This window comes from Cavia porcellus, unplaced genomic scaffold, assembly GCF_034190915.1.
Source record: "Cavia porcellus strain 051 isolate PalLab524CR breed Dunkin Hartley unplaced genomic scaffold, mCavPor4.1 scaffold_4, whole genome shotgun sequence".
Taxonomy (NCBI): domain Eukaryota; kingdom Metazoa; phylum Chordata; class Mammalia; order Rodentia; family Caviidae; genus Cavia; species Cavia porcellus.
This window is the reverse complement of record NW_026947487.1, coordinates 102086131-102103634: the sequence shown is the minus strand read 5'-3', so window position 1 is coordinate 102103634 and position 17504 is coordinate 102086131. Positions and strand designations below refer to the sequence as shown.

Here is a 17504-nt window from a genome sequence, read left to right as displayed (position 1 = left end):
TCCCAAGAAGCATGTGCAGCTTCATGAACATGTAAGACTCCTGCTTTTCTAAAGACAACATTAAGAAAATAAAAAAGACATTTTATAAACTGTAAGAACATACAGTATCTGACAAAAGGAAAGCCTAGAATACGTAAAGAATTCTCAAAGTTCGGCAATAGGAAAACAACCCAAATTTTTAAAAATAATCAAAAGATATGAATGGACATTTCACCAAAGACCTGCAGACAACAAACAAGCACAAGAAAAACTGACGGCGACCAGTCCTGGTAAGGACTGCATGCTCTTCCAGAGTCTACGAGGGAAGGCAACACGAGTCAGGCGCTTTCCAAAACAGTTTAACCGTTCCTTACAAAATCTAACATGCGCTGAGCACATGAACCAGCAATCCTACTCCAAGGTATTTACACATGAGAAATGAAAACATCTCCTTATGTAATTTTCTGCAAGCAAGTTTTATAATGATTATTCATAAGTTCCACAAATCATAAATAATCCCAAGTTCTTAGACGGACAGAGGAGTAGGTAATGTGACACATCCCTGCCAAGTGCTAGTACTCAGCAAACACAAGGAGCGCTGTGCTAGGACACGCAGCAGAGGTGGCTCGAGGTAGACGCATTTCACTAAGTTAAAGATTCAAAGGGACTTTTACCCTAGTGGATCAGCTTTTCTTTGTTTTTTTTTTGCCACTCAAGAAGATACAAAACTTTGGGGAAGTGGGGCGTGGTAGTACAAGCCTGTAATCCCAGCACTCAGCACTCAGGAGGCTGAAGCAGGAGGCTCACTACAATTCAAGGCTAACCTCAGCTACGTAGTAAGTTCAAAGTCAGCCTGAACTGCCTAGCAAGATGCTGTCTCAAAAACAAAAACAGAACAAAACAAAACAAAAAAATCCTTTGGGGGAAAGAAAACAGACCACTCACTGTCAGTGGCTGGAGAAGAAGGGAGGGGTTGGCTCCCAAGGGGCACAGGACAACTTCCAGGTGATATAACTTCTATATCATGACTATGGTGGTGGCTACCGTATGCTTTTGTCTAAACTTAGAGGCTTACATACTACAAAGAAGAATTTTGTTTGTAAATTATACCTCAATAAACTTAATTTCATAATTTAGCAAAAAGCAATTGGTGCTAGGCTTGGGGTTCACATCTGTAATGCCAGCTACCTGAGGGCTGAGACTGGGCGTTCAAAAATTTGAGGCCAGTCTGGGTGACTTAGTGAGATCTCAAAATCTTAATAATTAAAAGAGAGGCTGGAGCTGGAGCTCAGGTTACAGTGCTTGTCTAATGAGTTCAATCCTAAGTGCCACCAAAATAAAAAGCAAAGACAAGTGAAAAATAAAATAAAAATGAGCACAAATTTTAAAAAGGCAGGTAACTTTAGGCAAGAGGATACATCAAAAGAAAACAAAACAAACACCTTGATAGGATTATAATTTAAGCAAAATCTAAGGCTACTCCAAACATTTCTATATTAGTGAATGTGGAGAGTCTTTAAAATTTAGATATGATCCTGAATCAAGGCTGGCAGTTTTCAGAAGCTGTTGGTTTCAAGAAGGAGCCTAAAGTGGTATCTTTCTATGGTTTGCTGATCATTTTAGAACTTTAGAAATGCAATAGTCAGTTCATTAGAAACAACTCAGTTGCCCCACTTGGGAGGCTGAGGCAGGACAACTGTGAATCTGAGGCCAGCTTGGGCTACAAAGTGAGCTCAAGGCCAGCCTGAACTGCATAGTGAGACACTGCCTCAAAAAGAACAAAAATAAAAAAAAAAGAAAGAAAGCAACAACTTGACCCCCAGTGCGCCTACCACTGCCATGCCCCTCTGGTGAGCCCACTGCAGCAGGCCCAGAAAGGAGGAGGCCATTGGGGGAACATCAATGAACAGCCACCCCACACTCTCTGCCACCCTAGGAGACACATCCCAGGAACCCTGGTGCCTAGCCCAATTCCCTGTATCACAGGACGGGCAGCCAGTGAGGGAAAAGCCTGGGACTCAGCAACCAGTCGATTCAGAAGAAAACAGGAAAATGTCAAGACAAAGGAGCAAGGCACAATCTCAGACCTCCGGCCACCAGAATAAGTCCAGGAGACACAGACACACGGAGGCTGGAAGTCACACACCTGAAATTCTGAGATGACAGCAACTGAAGTGAAGAAAAACTCAGTGCTCTTGCTGTTTAATTCTGTTTGCCTGTGTCCCATCCAGAACAAGCCCAGGAGACACAGACATAGAGGGATTAGAAGCCGCACACCTGAAATTTTTGAGACAATGGCAAATTAGTGCTTGCACTGTTTGACTGACTTTGCATGCCTGTGTCTGGTGGTCTGAGCATCTATTTAGAGAAAAACAATGCCCATCACAGTAACTATGCTTGATTTCCTATCTTGTTTTTGAAATCCAGTACCATTCCCATTGTTCTGTTTTGTTTTATTCTCTTTAAAATAGAGATAAATAAATAAAACTTAAGAGACATGTCCCTCAAAGTGTCAAGAATTCAGTAAAGAGACCCAAAACAAAAGGGATCTCTGATTCAGGACTGTTGGTATCCAAGCTCAGGACAGACAGACTTCAGGATCTAACAGTGCATGACTGGTTCTCCTCTGTGTTAATAAAACTAACTTGTCTTATTCTAATCCAGAGAGCTGGAATCGGTATTTGCCTGGGAGTACTAGAACCAAGAGGGCTCCTGCCCTCAATTCTGCCCCTGCTCTGAGTGTTCTTAATGGTCATTGTCTTTTAATAGCAGCATGGAAAAAAAAAAAAAAAAAAACTGAGTGGAACTGGGCCAGTTTGCAGCAAGACAAAACCAGCAAGAAACAGGCACTTAAAATAGAAGCATGGAGGGAAAGAGAGAAATGTTGATGGGAAAAGAAAAGGCCTCCAGCCTCCGAAGTGATCAATCAGCAAGCCCTCTCCCACCCACTCTGTGCAGTTCTTCCTCCGCACTCCAATGGGGGCAGGGGCAGAAGGGAGAGCGGGGAAGGTGCAATTACAGCTAAAATGGGTGGTTCTAGTCATGCCCAGGGGAATTTATGGCTCCGTTCCACACCCTACCTCTAGGCTACCAGCCTCACAAATGACAGGGCAGGTGAAAATAGAGCTGCTGCCAATTCCGTTCTAAATTACAGAAGACAAATGATTTACTTTCGCTCAAGGAGGACAGAGCAGGCCTCTGAATGGTGCTGGCTTTAACCAGCTTAGCCATTTGGCCCTAGGAGAGAAAGAACAGTAAATTGCGACTCATCCATTGGATTCCAGACTGAACAGTGGCCTTAACAGACAAGAATGCTCAGGTGCCCTCCCACCATTGAGAAAAGCCAAAGTTCAGAGAGGAAGTGCTCCCAGCCTGATGGTGGGCAGGTGACTTGCTGTCCCAGAATAGGGATGGCAGTTGTGATTTGTCCATGACCTGAGCCATGTGAACCTGAATTAGCAGAGCTGCAGATGCTCTCACAGCTAAGTACCCTCGGCCACCGATCCACTCACAGAGGGAAAGGGATGCCAATCAGCAGCTTAGGCAGGAGACCAGGAGAGTGTCTTTACCTTCTTCCCTATGGTACCACATCTCTATGAACCTGGTACCTCACTGCCTCCAGTGGAGGGACTGCACAGGATTTTGAGCTAGCGTCCCTAACTGTTGAGTTCTGCCTCCACTGAGTGAACCAACTGCAAAGTTAAAATATCCAGGAATGCCAGGTGTGGTGGTACATGCCTGTAATCCCAGCACTTGGGAGGCTGAGGCAGGAGAATCACCATGAGTTCAAGGTCTGCCTGGATACATAGTGAGTTCCAAGCTACCATAAACTACATATCGAGACCCTGCCTCAAAACTAAATGCTACAGAACAACAATTTACACAGCACTTAGGTACTATAAGTAATCTAAAGATTATTTAAAACATAGAGGATGATGTGCATAGGTTGTATGCAAATACTGTACCATTTTATAAAAGGCATCTGAGCATCCTTGGATTTTGGAACTCCAAGGAGATCCTGAATCCAACTCCCATGGACAGTAAGGACAGTCTGGGAATTACAGGATGCTGGGTGTCATTTCTGAAGGTTCTGGTATTACAAAGCACAAAGGCAGGAATTCAGCAGACGTGGAGTGAACTCCGCATCTGACAACGGTGGCCCCTGCCACCCCACTGGTTCTTGGTCCCGAGCTCCTGTGTATGCTCACGGTTACCTTGGCCTCATGGCTGGGTTAAGAGTTGGGTTCTGGGGATTTAGCTCAGCGGCATAAGCACCTGCCTTGCAAGCAGGCAGTCATGAGTTCGATCCCCGGTACCAATAAAAAAAAAAAAAAAAGAAAAGAAAACGTAGGATTGCTGGGCATGGTAGTTCATACCTATAATCTCAGCACGCAGGAGGCTGAGGCAGGAGGATTGCTGTGAATTCAAGACCACCCTGAGCTAGTGAGTTCAAGCCTAGCCTAGACTACATGGTGACAAGAACTTATCTCAAAAAAAAGCACACAGGCCTTTCCTGGTCTACCTGCCTGGACTCTTGGCCCACCTGGCTCTTAAGCCACATTTTGGTCTAGACGTCCTCACCCCTAGGCTACAGTCAGTTTTCTCCCTTCTCTTGCACAGCATCCTAGCTTTCCCTCTGGGCGCTTCCACTTGGGATACTGGTATACCCAGGGCCTGGTGTGTGCCTGGCCACACAGTAACATTCAGGAAAATACTTGTATAATGAATGAACAAGCAGGCAGTGAGGTTTCAAATGTGCTTTCAGGCCTGGAATTTCTTTTTTCTTTTCTTTTCTTTCTTTCTTTCTTTTGGTCTTTCTGAGACAGGGTCTCTCTCTACACAGTTCAGGCTAGCCTTGAGCTCACTTTGTAGCCTACACTGGTCTTGAACTTGCAACAATTCTCCTGTCTCAGCCTCCTGAGTGCTGGGACTACAGGCATGAGCCACCACACCTGACTCAGGCCTGGGATTTCTACTGCTTTATGTGTTCTTTCCAGTCTAGTCATCTCCCCAGCCTCATTCCTTTAAAGAATGGCCAGGGTCTCGCCATGTAGTTTAGGCTAGCTTTGAACTTACTAAGTATCCCAGGCCATGGGGTGGTTTGTGCCTGTCATTCTAAATACTCAAAAGACTGTGGCAAAGAGGATCTCCTGAGGCCAGGAGTTTGAGGCTAGCCTGGACAAAACAGTGAGACCTTATCTCAGAAAAGACGACAAGCCAGGTATGGTAGAGCACACCTGTAATTCCTGCACTCGGGAGGCTGAGGCAAAAAGATCACCAGAAGCTCAAGGCCAGCCTGGAGCCACGCACAATGTTGCAAGCCTATAATTCCAGCACTTGGGAGGCTGAAGCAGGATGATGGCTACAAGTTCGAGGCCAGCCTGAGCTACATAGTAAATTCAAAACCAGACTGAAGCTGGGTGTGGCAGTGCATACCTGTTATTCCAGCATTCTAGAGGCTGAGACAGGAGGATTGCTGTGAGTTCAAGGCCAGTTTGGGCTACACAGTGAATTCAAAGCTAGCCGGAACTACACAGCAAGACCCTGCCTAAAAAAAAAAAAAAAAAAAGCCAGCCTGGGTCACGTGGTAAATTCAAGACCTGTCTGAACTATATAGCATAATCCTATTGAAAAAACAAACAAACAAAATCAGGAAAAAAAAAAAGAATAGAATCTGTGCTAAAGGATGGAAGCGATGGTCTGCCTGGTTTTGGGGCAGTATCTTCCAAAAAGGCTACCCTATAGCAAGTGAAACCATCCTCTAATATCAGGTCATAGAAATAAACTGATTCCATTAGACTCACACTGTGCCCACATCATCTCCAGATTTTATCTGGCATGTTTCATTTTGTTATAGCTGTAATTTTCAAGCATATTCTAACTAGTAAAGACTAGGCAAGTTATTAAACATGAGAACTGTGATCTTTTACAGTAGGCTCCTCTCAAAAATACTGTACCCTGATATGCAAAAGCCATGAATGTGAGGAGCCATCACATCCTCGGTTATCACATGTTATGCAGCACAGCTGACTTTAAGATGGGCAACCACAGCCCAGTGTGGGGCACAAGCTTGTAATCCCTGCACCCTCAAAAGCTGAGACGGGAGGATCCAAGTTGAGCCCAGCCTGAGCAACTTAGTGACATAGGAAGACACTGTCTCAAAATTTAAAAAATAAAAATAAATTTAAAAAGTAAAATGCTGGTGATGTAGCTTAGTGCAAAGATCCTGAATTCAACTCTCAGTACTGCAAAAAAATTATATCATCGGGGCTGGGGATTTAGTTCAGCAGCATAAGCGCCTGCCTTGCAAGTGTGCAGTCTTGAGTTCGATCCCTGATACCGGTAAAAACAAAAAAGAAAAAAAAAATTATATCATCAATTATATCCTACCTCGAAGCAGAGCACCTTGTCTAGCAGGGGACAGAAGAGAAAACCAGATAACCAACACAAGGAAGATTCATCTCATCGTCCCTGGCTTGGAGACAGAGGGACCCTGTGACGAGGAACACAAGGAACATGCCGGCTCTCAGCGGTGTGGGGCAGCAGTCACTGCGACTGCCCCATCTCACTTAGCAGCAGGCCTCATGCAGTCACGACTGCTCCTGGAGCCCAGCGATCTCCTGTCCTGTCCTGGCAAGATTCAGTAATCACCCGGGCACTGGCGCAACTCTGTACCAGCAGGACCTTACTGCTCTTAGACCAGTAAGTAACATGCTCTTCCGGTAAAGTCAAAATGCAGAGACTGTACATGTTCTTTTCCCTAATAACATTTACACAACGTATTTAGGTGTCTACTCATGCCCAATTCCAATGTCAACCCTAAAAATTGCAAGGGTTTAAAAAGAATAGTTCATGAAAAGTGTTCAATATGGAAATATAAATCAGGAAAAAGAAAAAAAAGGCACTACATGAAATCTGAAGGGTGGAGAAGGCGGGGGGAACCCACGGTGCTCTCGGTGGCAAGGCAAAGCCTAGGAAAGCACAAGGCGGTTTTGATAAAAAAAAAAAAAAAAAAAAAATCCCCTGACGCTGTCACACCTCAGGCGCCAGGATGCCAAGGAATGTAAACCAGTAGCGAGACCCACCCCAAGGCTCTGGCAGAGGAGGAGCAGGAATACAAGGCTCTTTCAACTCAATAAATATTGACTGAACGGCTGCTACGTGCAGCAAGACACTATTCTAGGTCCTGGTAGGGACACAAAGATGAATGAGGCTCACTGGGCCCTGGACTCGCATTCAGTGGAGCCTCAGCCCTAACTCCCCACTGCCCATCTGCCCACAAAGCTGACAGACTGCATGGGAGAGGACCAGGGAGCTCCTCAGGACCCTCCAAGTCATCACTCTTCTCGAAGTGCTAAGGAAAAACATATGATTTGATTCAAAGTTCAACTTTTTTTCCACTAAAAATATAGCTCACTTGCAGTGTGCTTAGCATATTCAAAGCCCTGAATTTGGCTCCCAGCACCAAAAGATAAAAAAGCTTTTATTTTTGTAACTCACTCATTTTTAAGTAAAAAATTTAAGAAAAATAAAAGCCAACCAACCCTCATCCTCACTTTCTCCTCTACAAAACAGCACATACCCCCTGAAGCAGTACTGCACCATATCTTTTTCATTAATTCCATTAAAACTTATTTTGTCACTCTGCTATCATTAAAGATTGCACTGTTAATGGGCATTTACAAGCACATGAAGTAGACAGAATGTACAGAAAGCTACACATCAGCAAAAAGATAAACAGAAAATCTGTGGGCCGGGAACCAGTAAGTTCATGTTCTCTTCATGTGGCTTCATGCAGAATTTGACACTCCATTGTCAAATAATCAGAGAGCCAAGATGCCTTCAACTCACCAAGACTTATTTAAAAGGCAGGCTCATCACTCTTCCTTAAAAGGTAGGTTTAATGTGGAAGGAAAACAAAGAAGGCAGGACAGATAAAAATTAAAAGACAAAAGGATTTTTAAATACTCCAAAGATACCCAGAATCACAGGAAATACAAATGGACTGACAGTATAAAGACAGAAGTTGTCACAGTGGATTTTTTCTAATCAAGTTAAATGCTGGTACAAGAAACACCACCTAAAATAAAAAGGCCAAAAAAGTTGAAGCTAAGCAGATGTGGAAAAAATATGGCAAACAGATCAAAAGAAAAGCCAGCTGAAGTAAAAACACTAATGTGGAACCAAATAGGCTTTTTAAAAGATTTTGAAATTAAGGATAATTTACATGCAGTAAATTCACCCTTTTAAAGGGTATCGTTGGATGAGTTTTAACAAATGCTCTAGTCATGTTAGCACCACCCCAATCAGAACATGGCACGTTTCCACCCCCCACCCCCCAAGTTTCTTTGTGCTCCTGAGCAGTCAGTCCCTCCCTCAACCCACAGCAACTGCTGATTGGATTTCTGTCTCTATAATTTTGCCCCTTCCAGAAAGCACAGAAATGAAATCACACGGAATGTAACTTTCTGGGTCTGGTTTCTTGTGTTCAACATAAAGCTTTTGGGAGTGACTTGAGTTGTTGGTTGCTCCTTTCTACTGCTCAAAATAAATTTAAGAGAAAATGCATTTTTAAAAAAGTAGCTGAAGCTATAGATCAGTATAGAGCACTTGCCTAGTGTCCAAGAGGTCCTGGGCTCAATCCGAACAGGGCCAAAAAAGGAAAAAAAGAGAATCATACAATAAGGATAAAAAGTTTAATTTGCCGATAAGACATATTTCAAATGGTACCGTGGGCCATAGGCCCAGGCAAATAATCTTGCAGTACAGTAGTACCATGCTACTCACTGCTAATTGTTTCCAGGAGGTGTGATGAGTACCACATGAACTGTCTGAGCTGGAAAAGGCAGCAAATCACAAGGGAATCAACACTGATGAGTTCTAGCTTATGTGTCAAGTACCAAACAAATGAGTATTGGGATGAAATGTTCACATCAAAATGCATCAGGTACCAAATTCATTGAGTTTCAAAGCAGCTGAGTATCCACGTACGGCTGTGCATAAGGCAGAATTCTGTAGAAACAACCTGGCCTCGCCCCTCACTGCTGTCCCCTTCCCCGTGACTGCGTCTCTGCAGGCCCAGTGCTCTGCTGTTCTTCAGCTCCAAAGGCTCCAGCTTCTGCACCAGCCTCCCCTCTTTGCCCAGGGGCCCTTAGGGCTAAATCCCTCACCTTCCTCAATCTTTGCTTAAAATCAGTCAGCTTTTCCACGCCTTGCCACAGGCCCTCTGTGGTATCACAACCTGCTTTTTTTTTTTTTCTTTTTTTTTGTTGTTGTTTTTTTTGTTTTGTTTTTATTGGTACCAGGGATCGAACTCACGACTGCCTGCTTGCAAGGCAGGCACTTATGCCGCTGAGCTAAATCCCCAGGCCCTCACAACCTGCTCTTACAGAACACATTTATGCCTTTTTCTTGATGTTGTTGTTGCACAAATCAAAATGATTTTTTACTAAAGATCAATAACACGGGGTAGGAATTAGAGGAACAGTAAGAGAGAACGAAAGGGGCAGAGTGTTTCTAGACAGGACTAGGCCAGGTGTTCAACCTGTAAATAGGCTGGGTGGGCTTGGAGGCTCCAGTTTTGGCGGAATGATCAGGACCTGTACCAGAGTGGAGTGATAAATGCCTGGGAAATGAGGGGGGATGGCCCAAACAAGGCTGAGATAACAACCCCACTGTGTTTCCAATATTTAACGGTATATGTAAGAACCTCTGGAAGCATAAGTGAAGCATAAAGCAATATAAATTCCAGGTCTTGGTTTTGTAACTATTTTTATTCACTAGAAAATGAAAAGGCTAAACATAGAATGGTTTCAGTGTTTGAAAGGAGTCGCTCCATTTAGGCCATCACAAAGACAGTCACTAATCCAACCCCAAATCACCACCCCACCAGCCTCGGCACTCCCCAAAGCAGCTAACCGTTCCCACAGAACCCTAAAGGAAAAGGCTAACATCATACCAAGCCACTGCCACCAGCACCACGGCCTGCGCAAGCGGCTTCCCTGCAGCCACATCTGCTCGAAGCATCTGCAGCACTTCAGCCTCGTCCTCCATCGCCACGTATCCAAGCCACCCGGCTCTGTGACTGCAGTCATGTCTCCAAGACCCATTCTCTCTCTTTCTTCCTCTCTAAACCCTTTCCCTCTCAGTCGCAGACTGCTAGGACTGAGAGGTCCTAAAATCCAGGCACAATCTGGTTAACACAAAACTATCCCTCCAGGGCTCTAAACTGTGGTCTTCCTTATCTAGGCCCTGTTGTCTACGACCTGTCCACAACCGCGAATGTAATGTTTTGCTCTTGGGGTTTATTCCTTAGAGCTTGCTAAAGGCCAAAGCCAACTGCCACTGAGGATATAATTTTAATTTGACAGTCTTTAAAAGAAAGAAATAAGATGTGTTATGCACATGTAACAATTCCCCTTGAGGATGGTAAACATTACGCACTGGTAAACATGAACCAATAAAAATAAAAAATAAAGTTCTCTGCTACAGACTGAAGTCTTGTATTCCCCCAAAGTTTGTATGCTGAAACCCTAATTCTCAATGTGAAAGAAGAGTAAAAATAAAAATGTAATCAACAGACCCTAAGGCCCTCCTCTCCCATGTCTCTATGGATGACATCACCCCTAAAAGAGCTGGGGAGAAAGAACCCAAGCCTCCTGCTCTCCACAGTGCCCCACGATTAGACCTCTAAGGACATGCTAGCTGTCCTGTGTGCTCTCCACTCTCCTCTCTGTCCATGGCACTAGCCATCAATTCCTACCTCACCAGCTCCAACGGAAGTCCTCCGAACTGGTCCCTGGTCCTAGTCCTTGCCCCCACTGTGTCAGGCATCCCCAAGGAGTCCCCCTCCTTCTGGTCCCTCCCAGAGACTAAAAGACTCTGGTCTCCCCTGCAGGAAGGCTCTGGATGTGACTCAGGTTGTGTGAGTGGAAAGCTCTCAAAGATTTGGGAAGCAAAGGAAGATAGGAGCCATCATCCCACGGGAGTGGTGACAAGAAAGGGCACCAGCAAACTCCACACCTCGATCCCTGGACACGTGCTTGGTGCACGGAAGGTGGCTGCAGCAGTTCCCTGACATCTGGGTTTCAGCTGCTGGCCTATGAAGCTGAAATCAAAGGCCAGGGAAGACCCCTCGCTTCTGCTGGGACCAGCCCACTCAGGGGCTTTTGTAAACATCTAATTCCCCATATTAAATGCCTTTCTGCTTGAAAGAACAACCATGGTTCTGGTTTCTTGCAATGAACCCTAATCATACAGCTTCGAATCCATTCGTCAAACTACTTTGCTGAAAAATTAACTACAGAAAGATTATCTCACACCACTGCTCAAAATTCAGTGGCTCCCTGTCTCCAAAAAATAAATCTAAAGTTCTCAGAAAAACACAAAAGGCCATTTGTGAACTGGCTTTAACCTTCTTACCATTTCCTACAGCGGCAATCAGCAGACTCTGTAAAGGCCAGAAAATAAATATTTTAGGCTTTGCTAACCTTCCACGTCTCTATCAAACCACTTAACTCTGCCACTCTTGGTGCACATAGCCACAGACCATGCACACATGCAGGAGTATGGTCAAGTTCAATTAAAATTTTATTTACAAAGGGAGGAAAAGAATGAGATCTGCAAAAACATGTATCTGACGGTGAGCTGCTACCCAAAATATTCAAAGAACTCTTAAATCATAACAGTAAGAAAATCAACAACTAGGTTAAAAAAAAAAAATGGCAAAAGACCTGAATAGTTACCCTTCCAAAGGAGATATGTGGAAAGCAAATAAGTATATGAAAAGATGCTTCATATCGCATCATTAGGGAAATAGAAGTTAAAACAATGAGATACTATTAGACACTCGGGAGAATGGCCAAAACCTAGACAATGCCAAAATGCCAAAATGGTAAAGATGTGAAACCAGAGGAACCCTCACTCACCGCCAACAGGAATGCTAAGTGGTTACAACCATCTGGGAAGAGTTTTTGACAGTTCCTTACAAACCCAAGCATACTTAGTAGGGTGTGGTGGTATGACCTTAGTGTCTGCTACCTGGGAAGCTGAGGCAGGAGGAACACTTGAGTCCAGCCTGAGCAACGTAGCAAGACCTCCATCTTTATTTAAAAAAAAAAAAGAAATTATTTCCTCTATGATCCACCAACCACATTCTTTTATAGTTACCTGAGTTAAAAACTATGTCTACACAAAAAGCTTCACATGGACATTCACAGCAGCTTTACATATAATTGCCCAAATGTGGAAACAACCAAGACATCCTTGAGTAAATGAATGGATAAACTGGCACATCCAGATATTGGGATGCTGTTCAGCATTAAAAAGAAATCAAGCCATGAAGAGACATGGAAGAAACATAAACGCAAACTACTTAGTGAAGAAACCAACCTGAGAAAGTTATGTGCTGCACGACTCCACATCTACAACATTCTGAGACAGGCAAAATGAGGAGGACAGTCAAAAGACCGATGCCAGTGTCTGCCTGTGTGACTTTTTTTCTTTATCTTGCAATCTGAACAACTACTTTGAAGATAATACACAATATATTAACCAGTGTCAATCTCCTATTATTTTCAAATTCTGTATCATCGTTTTTATTCTTTTTTTGCTTTTAAAATTAAAAGCAAGAAAAGATCAATGCCAGGGTTTGGGGGAAGGAATAGATGAAGTACAGGGCAGTGAAACTCTTCTGTATGACACGGTAACCGCAGGAATGTGTCCTTACACATTTATCAAAATCCATGGACTGGACACCACCAAGAGTGTGTCCTAACATAAACTAGACTCTGAGTGACAATAACATATCATTGTTGGGTCATCATTCTATAAATGTCCCTCTTCGGTGGGACCTGATGATGGGGGAGTCTACATCTGTGGGCAAAGGGCAATGGAACTTTGTGTTCCTGATGTTCAGTTTTACTATAAACCTAACATTGCTCTTAAAGAAACTAAAAACAAAAATAGGCATAATTATCAAGAAGACTAAGGCAGGACAACTACAAGTCAACCCAAGCTAAGACTGTGTAACAGGATTAAAACAATTTAAGAGAGGCGGCTCAGTGCAAAAGTTCTGGGTTCAATGCCCAGTGCCCACAAGAAAGAAAGAGAGAGAGAGAAAGAGAGATAGATAGAGAGAGAGATGGAAAAAAAAAGAAAAGAAAGGAAAAACAAAAACAGGTAGCACGCTGGGTTTGGCCTCCAGACCACAGTTAGCTCTAGAGATTATCTCCAGGATTTTACCAAATTTCATCATTACCAAATGACTTCTGTTTCCTCAAGAATACCACATTCTCGGGCTGGGGATTTAGCTCAGCGGCATAAGCGCCTGCCTTGCAACCAGGCAGTCGTGAGTTCGATCCCCGGTACCGATAAAAACGAAAAAGACAAAAAAGAATACCACATTCTCTTATTCTACCTTGCTGTCACCACGCTGTGTATGGTATTCTACACACGTGATGTCTCTGACTCCCACTTCACTGGTCGAGCAAACTCCAAAATACAGCTCAGGTGTGTGAGGTGGTCTCCAAATCCCCAGGGCAGATTTAGGTAAAATCCCTCACGTGTGTACACACTAGCACTGTGGCACCCAACACAGCAGTGGTCACTAAGTTATCTGTCCCTCTGAGCCTGGCATTCAGTGTGTGTGATAACCACTGCTGTCTGCCTTCATTCCGATTCCTAAGCAGTTTTCTCCTGAGGCTCACACCAAAGAAATGCTACACAAATACCTGCGCAATAACTAATATATAATTAATAGCATTTTAGTATCATTTTAACTGATATATAATTAATAAGTCAGTGTATAAATGAATGTGTGATTAACCTCCACAACTACTTTCCCAGCGGGGCCCTTGCACGATTTCCATCTGTGTCAGCCCACAAGCTCCCTGTGGGAGGGGCTGGCTCTCCGTTATCCCTGAATGAATAAATGAATTACACACATTCTTCTCTCTTCCCCAGCAATGGTAATATGGCCAGAGCCAGATTTTAAAGAAAGGCTGCTGGGTAGGAGGCCTGAATGGAAATGGTAGGGTGCTACATTCAGTGTCATGCTGACAGGGCAACATCTCCAAACCCAGTGGCCTTTGGTCATCTCAGTGGCCATTCTGACTGACACAATGGCTCAGTGCCCAAAGACTCAGCTCCTGACTGTCCCTCTCTTTTCCTGTCGCTTTGCTTCCCAATTCTCCCTGGCCCTCCCAGGACTTCCTGAAGTGTTCCCAGCAGGCTCACACCCGGCTGGGTTTATTTTTCTTTCCTTTCTGGAATAGGCTGTCTGCAGACAGAGCTGATGAGCTATTTAGAGCTCACCAGAGACCTTGGGGCTTCATAGGGCTCCAAGAATATCGCTATTTAAAAAAAAAAAATCCATTGGGAGGAGCAAGTTGGCATGCAAATTAGGGCTTACACTGGCCAAGAGGCAGCTAGTATGAGGCACTGGCAAATTCAAGGCCTCCGGCTCTTTGGCAGGCACATGCACATACACTCTCACCACAAAATAACTTACGCCCATACACAAACAATGAAGAAAAATGAATTGCTTAAGCCCTGATATCCAGCTCCTTAACCAAAATCTCTTACACAATCTCAGACCTATTCATGAAAAACTTTATGAAGCTAAAGCAAATTCAACATTCTTCCCTTTTTTGGTTCTATTTCTTGTCCGGCTATGGAAGCATCATAGGGACTGCAGCCCAAGGGGCATCCATCCCCTCACCTCCCTGCCTTCACATCACAGTCAGAAAAAGAAAGAAAAGTCACAAGCAACCAAGTATCGGCAGGCCACAAGGGGCACAGACGTCCTGGCCTTCCACACTTCACCTGCAACCTTGGGGTGACTGCGAGGTCGCAGCCAGGAAGGCATAGCTCCCCACAAGCGCTGCCTCAGCCTCTGCCCACTCGGCTCCTGGCTCCCGCAGGCAGGTGGCCCTCCAGACACGGCCAAAAGTTAGCAGTCTCTGCAAACTCCCGCAGCTCTGTCCCAGGTCCTCCTTCCACACACCAATCTCTTCTAGCTCGTAGTTTTGCCAGTTTCATAAATCTCTGTCACATCAAGAAGACCAAACTTCCCACGGACTGTAGAGGCCACACTCCTGGCAGCCCTTGTGGGGCACGCGCGTCTCGCCAGGTACAGAGACCTGAGCAAGCTGAGCAACCTGATCGGACTCACAAGGTTGCCAAGGCTGGCCTCAGTCCACCCAAATGGCCAGACCACCAGGGAGCCTGAGAGAGATGGTGGTGCTCCCTGTGCCCATGCGAAGGCTCACAGTGCACCCGATGAGGAGGCAGCACAAGATGGCACAGGTGCCTGCAACCCCAGGATGCACTGCATGGTGCCCGATAAGTTGGACCCAGAAGGCTAATATTAATAGCCAGCCCTCCAGTGCTGCTCTGATGCATCACCTGGAGGGGCTCAGCTTTCACCTGCAACCCACCCTCCTCATCCCAAACTAAGTACTCAGGCCTGGGATTTCTAAGTGACAGCAGTATAGCTTAGGAGGCAACATGGTATATCAGCTTCCAACCACCAGCAGGAATATCACATACACAGACCTGGCGGAATGAAAGTCAAGGGCCCCAGCGCTCTGCAGGCTGCGGCGGAAAGGATACCAAGTGTGAGGCCAGCCAAAGGAGACCTTGGCTCAGAACATAAAATTAAAGACAAAAGAGCTTTTGATGTACCTACTACCGGTAAAGGCCCTGGGTTCAAGCTCTAGAATCACCACACACACACACACACACACACACACACACACACACACACACAATTTTTAAGTGTTGCTGGGTGTGGTGGTACATGCCCATAATCCTAGCTGCTGAAAAGGCTGAGAGGCAGGAGGATCACAAGCTCAAACCCAACCTGGGCAACTTAGTGAGACTATGTCTCAAAATGAAAAAAAAAAGAGAGGGAGGGGCTACAGGTCAGGGCTGCCTGGGCTCCACCCCCAGTACACAACAACAACTAAATTAAGTGGCTACTATTAAACCCCACAACAACAACTAAATTAAGTGGCTACTATTAAACCTAGAAAAACCCAAAGAACTAAAAGCTGTCATGCCAGGTATAGTAGTGCATGCTTACAATCCTAGCACTTGGGAAACTGAGGCAGGAGGAGCACCTTAAGTTTAAGGCCAGCCTGGCCTACATACTGAGTTCAATGGCAGCTGAACTGCATAGCAAGACCCTGCCTCAAAAAACCTAAATAATAAATACATTTTGTCTTCCTTAAGAGTAAATGGTAATTTTTCCAACCCCAAACCAGTACTGTTAGGTTTCCTTTGTTGGTAGGGAATAGTTTTTTTTTTTTTAATCTACTATTGTAAAATATATATCATGTAAATGCAAGAATACATACTCAATTTAAAAAAACAAAATCAACACCAATCAGGCTAAGAAATAATGTAACCTTAGAAATTCTGTGGTCTTTCTTCATTACACTAATCTCTTTCCTCCTAAAGAGAACCATTCCCTCATTTCATTATTCCTATCTGTCTTTAGAATGTGTTTTATTTTATTTGGGTACTTACTACGGTACTTAGTTGGGAACTTCACTATAGGTACTTACACAGGAACTCACTATGTTGTTCTGGCTGGTCCTTAATTTTCGAGCTCAAGCAATCTTCTTGCCTCAGCCTCCCAAGTAGTCAGGCCTATAGGTACAAACTATTGCATCTAGCTCTCCCATACATATTTACAGTTTTACCATTTATGAAGATATCTATTTAAAAATGTATCATTTAATTCTGCCTTTTAATTAATTTTTTTCTTTTTTCTTCTTTTTTTTTTTTTTTTTTTTTTTTGAGATAAGGTCTTCCTATGTAGTTCAGGTTGGCCCTAAACTCACTACTAGGCTAGGCTGGCCTTGAATTTGTGGCAATCCTCGTGGCGCAACCTCCTGAGTGCTAAAAGTATGCACATAAGGCCCAGCTATATTTTTTTTTTAACTGACACCAGGGATCAAACTCACGATCTCGAGCTTGCAAGGCAGGTGCTTATGCCGCTGAGCTAAATCCCCAGCCCTGCCCCCCAGCTACATTTTTAAACTTTACATAACAGCATCAAACTTGTGTTTTTCCATGACCTGCTTCTCTTGCTAAATATTACGTTTTCTGAGTTTTCCACCAGAGGAGCAGATAACAAGCTAGGATAGTAGCTCTGCAGTCGGCCAGAGCCTCTGACTGCAAACAATTGTATGCTCCATGAGTTATGCCGCAATCTCATGCTGGCTTCCATGAGGCACTGCACACAGGGAAACAATTAGAGGTGTTTCACCTGAGCGTGGCCAGGATCCCACAGAGTCTGGGGGCTGAGCAAGCAGACGGTGGTGGTGCCATGTGAGCCTGGGCAGACGCACCCCCGGCATAAACCCTTCCCAATTCCAGCTCCACAGCTCCACACAGCAGCAAAAGGGGAGTGGAGGAGCCGCTTCGCCATCACAGTCCTCCCCTTCAGGACACAACACACACCTTCATCTGATCATGATGAACAGCACACGGATCCAAGGAAAACCTACACTTCAGAC

General features: G+C 44.5%; 1 protein-coding gene and 1 non-coding gene across 5 annotated transcripts in view; one reads left to right on the top strand and one right to left on the bottom strand.

The window, feature by feature from the left end:
• The window catches only part of Wwp2 (WW domain containing E3 ubiquitin protein ligase 2), a 132320-nt gene that overhangs the window by 62757 nt on the left and 52059 nt on the right, over positions 1-17504 (bottom strand). The window lies entirely within an intron of this gene.
• LOC111757464 (small nucleolar RNA SNORA2/SNORA34 family) lies at positions 1509-1645 on the top strand. Its single transcript, XR_002791808.1, has one exon. It is a non-coding gene; the product is annotated as a small nucleolar RNA SNORA2/SNORA34 family (small nucleolar RNA).